Genomic DNA, 5,305 nt, shown 5'->3' on the forward strand with positions numbered 1-5,305 from the left:
GGTCAGGAAACCATAACCATCTATTGATCAACGAGCTAGTCAACTAGAGGCTCACTAGGGACATGTTGGTGTCTGTTATTCACACATGTATTACGATTTCCGGATAATACAATTATAGCATGAATAAAGACAATTATCATGAACAAGGAAATATAATAATAAAGCTTTTATTATTGCCTCTAGGGCATATTTCCAACAGTCTCCCACTTGCACTAGAGTCAATAATCTAGTTACATTGTGATGAATCGAACATCCATGGAATTCTGGTGTTGATCATGTTTTGCTCTAGGGAGAGGTTTAGTCAATGGATCCGCTACATTCAGGTCCCTATGTACTTTACAAATCTCTATATCTCCATCTTGAACATTTTCACGAATGGATTTGAAGCGACGCTTGATGTGCCTTGTCTTCTTGTGAAACCTGGGCTCCTTGGCAAGAGCAATAGCTCCAGTGTTGTCACAGAAGAGCTTGATCGGCCCCGACGCATTAGGTATGACTCCTAGGTCGGTGATGAACTCCTTCACCCATATTGCTTCATGTGCTGCCTCCGAGGCTGCCATGTACTCCGCTTCACATGTAGATCCCGCCACGACGCTTTGCTTGCAACTGCACCAGCTTACTGCCCCACCATTCAAAATATACACGTATCCGGTTTGTGACTTTGAGTCATCCAGATCTGTGTCGAAGCTAGCATCGACGTAACCCTTTACGACGAGCTCTTCGTCACCTCCATAAACGAGAAACTTTTCCTTAGTCCTTTTCAGGTACTTCAGGATATTCTTGACCGCTGTCCAGTGTTCCTTGCCGGGATTACTTTGGTACCTTCCTACCAAACTTACTGCAAGGTTTACATCAGGTCTGGTACACAGCATGGCATACATAATAGAACCTATGGCTGATGCATAGGGGATGACGCTCATCTCTTCTATATCTTCTGCCGTGGTCGGACATTGAGCTGAGCTCAATTTCATACCTTGTAACACAGGCAAGAACCCCTTCTTAGACTGATCCATATTGAACTTCTTCAATATCTTATCAAGGTATGTGCTTTGTGAAAGACCTATGAGGCGTCTCGATCTATCTCTATAGATCTTGATGCCTAATATATAAGCAGCTTCTCCAAGGTACTTCATTGAAAAACTTTTATTCAAGTAGGCCTTGATGCTGTCCAAGAGTTCTATATCATTTCCCATCAACAGTATGTCATCTACATATAATATGAGAAATGCTACAGAGCTCCCACTCACTTTCTTGTAAACGCAGGCTTCTCCATAAGTCTGCGTAAACCCAAACGCTTTGATCATCTCATCAAAGCGAATGTTCCAACTCCGAGATGCTTGCACCAGCCCATAAATCGAGCATTGGAGCTTGCACACCTTGTCAGCATTCTTAGGATCGACAAAACCTTCCGGCTGCATCATATACAATTCTTCCTTAAGGAAACCATTAAGGACTGCCGTTTTGACGTCCATTTGCCATATCTCATAATCGTAGAATGCGGCAATTGCTAACATGATTCGGACGGACTTTAGCTTCGCTACCGGTGAGAAAGTCTCATCGTAGTCAACCCCTTGAACTTGTCGATAACCCTTGGCGACAAGTCGAGCTTTATAGATGGTCACATTACCATCCGCGTCTGTCTTCCTCTTAAAGATCCATTTATTTTCTATGGCTCGCCGTTCAACGGGCAAGTCAGTCAAAGTCCATACTTCGTTTTCATACATGGATCCTATCTCGGATTTCATGGCTTCCAGCCATTTTTCGGAATCCGGGCCTGCCATCGCTTCTTCATAGTTCGAGGGTTCACCGTTGTCTAACAACATGATTTCCAAGACAGGGTTGCCGTACCACTCTGGTGCGGAACGTGTCCTTGTGGACCTTCGAATTTCAGTAGGAGCTTGATCAGAAGCATCTTGATCATTATCATTAACTTCCTCTCTAGTCGGTGCAGGCACCTCAGGAACATTTTCTTGAGTTGCGCCATTTGCTGGTTCAAGAGGTAATACTTCATCAAGCTCTACTTTCCTCCCACTTACTTCTTTCGAGAGAAACTCTTTCTCTAGAAAGGACCCATTCTTGGCAACAAAGATCTTGCCTTCGGATCTGAGGTAGAAGGTGTACCCAATAGTTTCTTTTGGGTATCCTATGAAGACGCATTTTTCCGACTTGGGTTCGAGCTTTTCAGGTTGAAGTTTCTTGACATAAGCATCGCATCCCCAAACTTTTAGAAACGACAGCTTAGGTTTCTTACCAAACCATAATTCATACGGTGTCGTCTCAACGGATTTCGACGGAGCCCTATTTAAAGTGAATGCGGCAGTCTCTAAAGCATAGCCCCAAAAAGATAGCGGTAAATCGGTAAGAGACATCATAGACCGCACCATATCTAATAGAGTGCGATTACGACGTTCGGACACACCGTTACGCTGAGGTGTTCTAGGCGGCGTGAGTTGTGAAACTATTCCACATTTTCTTAAGTGTGTGCCAAACTCGTGACTCAAGTATTCTCCTCCACGATCTGATCGTAGAAACTTGATTTTCCTGTCACGTTGATTCTCAACCTCACTCTGAAATTCCTTGAACTTTTCAAAGGTTTCAGACTTGTGTTTCATTAAGTAGATATACCCATATCTACTTAAATCATCAGTGAGCGTGAGAACATAACGATAGCCACCGTGAGCCTCAACACTCATTGGACCGCACACATCAGTATGTATGATTTCCAATAAGTTGGTTGCTCGCTCCATTGTTCCTGAGAACGGAGTCTTGGTCATCTTACCCATGAGGCATGGTTCGCACGTGTCAAATGATTCATAATCAAGAGACTCTAAAAGTCCATCTGCATGGAGCTTCTTCATGCGTTTGACACCTATGTGACCAAGGCGGCAGTGCCACAAGTATGTGGGACTATCATTAACAACCTTACATCTTTTGGTACTCACATTATGAACATGTGTAGCATCACGTTCGAGATTCATAAAGAATAAACCATTCACCATAGGAGCATGACCATAAAACATATCTCTCATATAAATAGAACAACCATTATTCTCGGATTTAAATGAGTAGCCATCTCGAATTAAACGAGATCCTGATACAATGTTCATGCTCAAAGCTGGCACTAAATAACAATTATTAAGGTTTAAAACTAATCCCGAAGGTAGATGTAGAGGTAGCGTGCCGACGGCGATCACATTGACCTTGGAACCATTCCCGACGCGCATCGTCACCTCGTCCTTTGCCAGTTTCCACTTACTCCGCAGCCCCTGCTTTGAGTTACAAATGTGAGCAACTGCACCGTTATCAAATACCCAGGAGCTACTACGGGCACTAGTAAGGTACACATCAATTACATGTATATCACATATACCTTTTGTTTTGCCGGCCTTCTTGTCTGCTAAGTATTTAGGGCAGTTCCGCTTCCAGTGACCACTTCCCTTGCAATAAAAGCACTCAGTCTCGGGCTTGGGTCCATTCTTTGGCTTCTTCCCGGTAGCTTGCTTGCCAGGCATGGCAACCTCCTTGCCGTCCTTCTTGAAGTTCTTTTTACCCTTGCCTTTCTTGAACTTAGTGGTTTTATTGACCATCAACACTTGATGTTCCTTCTTGACTTCTACCTCCGCTGATTTCAGCATTGAGAACAACTCAGGAATGGTCTTTTGCATCCCATGCATGTTGAAGTTCATCACAAAGCTCTTGTAGCTTGGTGGAAGCGACTGGAGGATTCTGTCAATGACCGCATCATCCAGGAGATTAACTCCTAGCTGAGACAAGCGGTTATGTAACCCAGACATAGTGAGTATGTGCTCACTGACAGAACTATTTTCCTCCATCTTACAGCTGAAGAACTTATCGGAGACTTCATATCTCTCGATCCGGGCATGAGCTTGAAAAACCATTTTCAGCTCTTCGAACATCTCATATGCTCCATGTCTCTCAAAACGCTTTTGGAGCCCCGGCTCTAAGCTGTAAAGCATGCCGCACTGAACAAGGGAGTAGTCGTCAACACGTGTCTGCCAAGCGTTCATAACGTCTTGGTTCTGTGGGACGGGAGCTTCACCTAGCGGTGCTTGTAGGACATAATCTTTCTTGGCAGCTATGAGGATGATCCTCAGGTTCCGGACCCAGTCCGTATAGTTGCTGCCATCGTCTTTCAGCTTGGTTTTCTCTAGGAACGCGTTGAAGTTGAGGACTACGTTGGCCATTTGATCTACAAGACATATTGCAAAGATTTTAGACTAAGTTCATGATAATTAAGTTCATCTAATCAAATTATTAATGAACTCCCACTTAGATTAGACATCCCTCTAGTCATCTAAGTATTACATGATCCGAGTTGACTAGGCCGTGTCCGATCATCACGTGAGACGGACTAGTCAACATCGGTGAACATCTTTATGTTGATCGTATCTTCTATACGACTCATGCTCGAACTTTCGGTCTTCTGTGTTCCGAGGCCATGTCTGTACATGCTAGGCTCGTCAAGTCAACCTAAGTGTTTGCATGTGTAAATCTGTCTTACACCCGTTGTATGTGAACGTCTGAATAAAACACCCGATCATCACGTGATGTTTTGAAACAGCGAACTGTCGCAATGGTGCACAGTTAGGGGGAACACTTCTTGAAATTAGTATGAGGGATCATCTTATTTACTACCCTCGTTCTAAGTAAACAAGATGCAAAACATGATAAACATCACATGCAATCAAATAATGAACGTGACATGATATGGCCAATATCACATAGCTCCTTTGATCTCCATCTGGGGCTCCATGATCATCTTGTCACCGGCTTGACACCATGATCTCCATCATCATGATCTCCATCATCGTGTCTCCATGAAGTTGCTCGCCAACTATTACTTCTACTACTAAGGCTAACGCGTTTAGCAATAAAGTAAAGTAATTTACATGGCGTTTCTCAATGACTCGCAGGTCATATAAAAGAATAAAGACAACTCCTATGGCTCCTGCCGGTTGTCATACTCATCGACATGCAAGTCGTGATTCCTATTACAATAGCATGAACATCTCATACATCACATATATATCATTCATCATTCATCACAACTATGGCCATATCATATCACAAACCACTTGCTGCAAAAACAAGTTAGACGTCCTCTAATTGTTGTTGCAAGTTTTACGTGGCTGAATTAGGGTTCTAGCAAGAACGTCTTCTTACCTACGTTAAAGCCACAACGTGATTTGTCAACTTCTATTTACCCTTCATAAGGACCCTGTTCATCGAATCCGCTCCAACTAAAGTGGGAGAGACAGACACCCGCCAGCCACCTTATGCAACT

Source organism: Triticum urartu, chromosome 6, assembly GCF_003073215.2.
Source record: "Triticum urartu cultivar G1812 chromosome 6, Tu2.1, whole genome shotgun sequence".
NCBI lineage: Eukaryota > Viridiplantae > Streptophyta > Magnoliopsida > Poales > Poaceae > Triticum > Triticum urartu.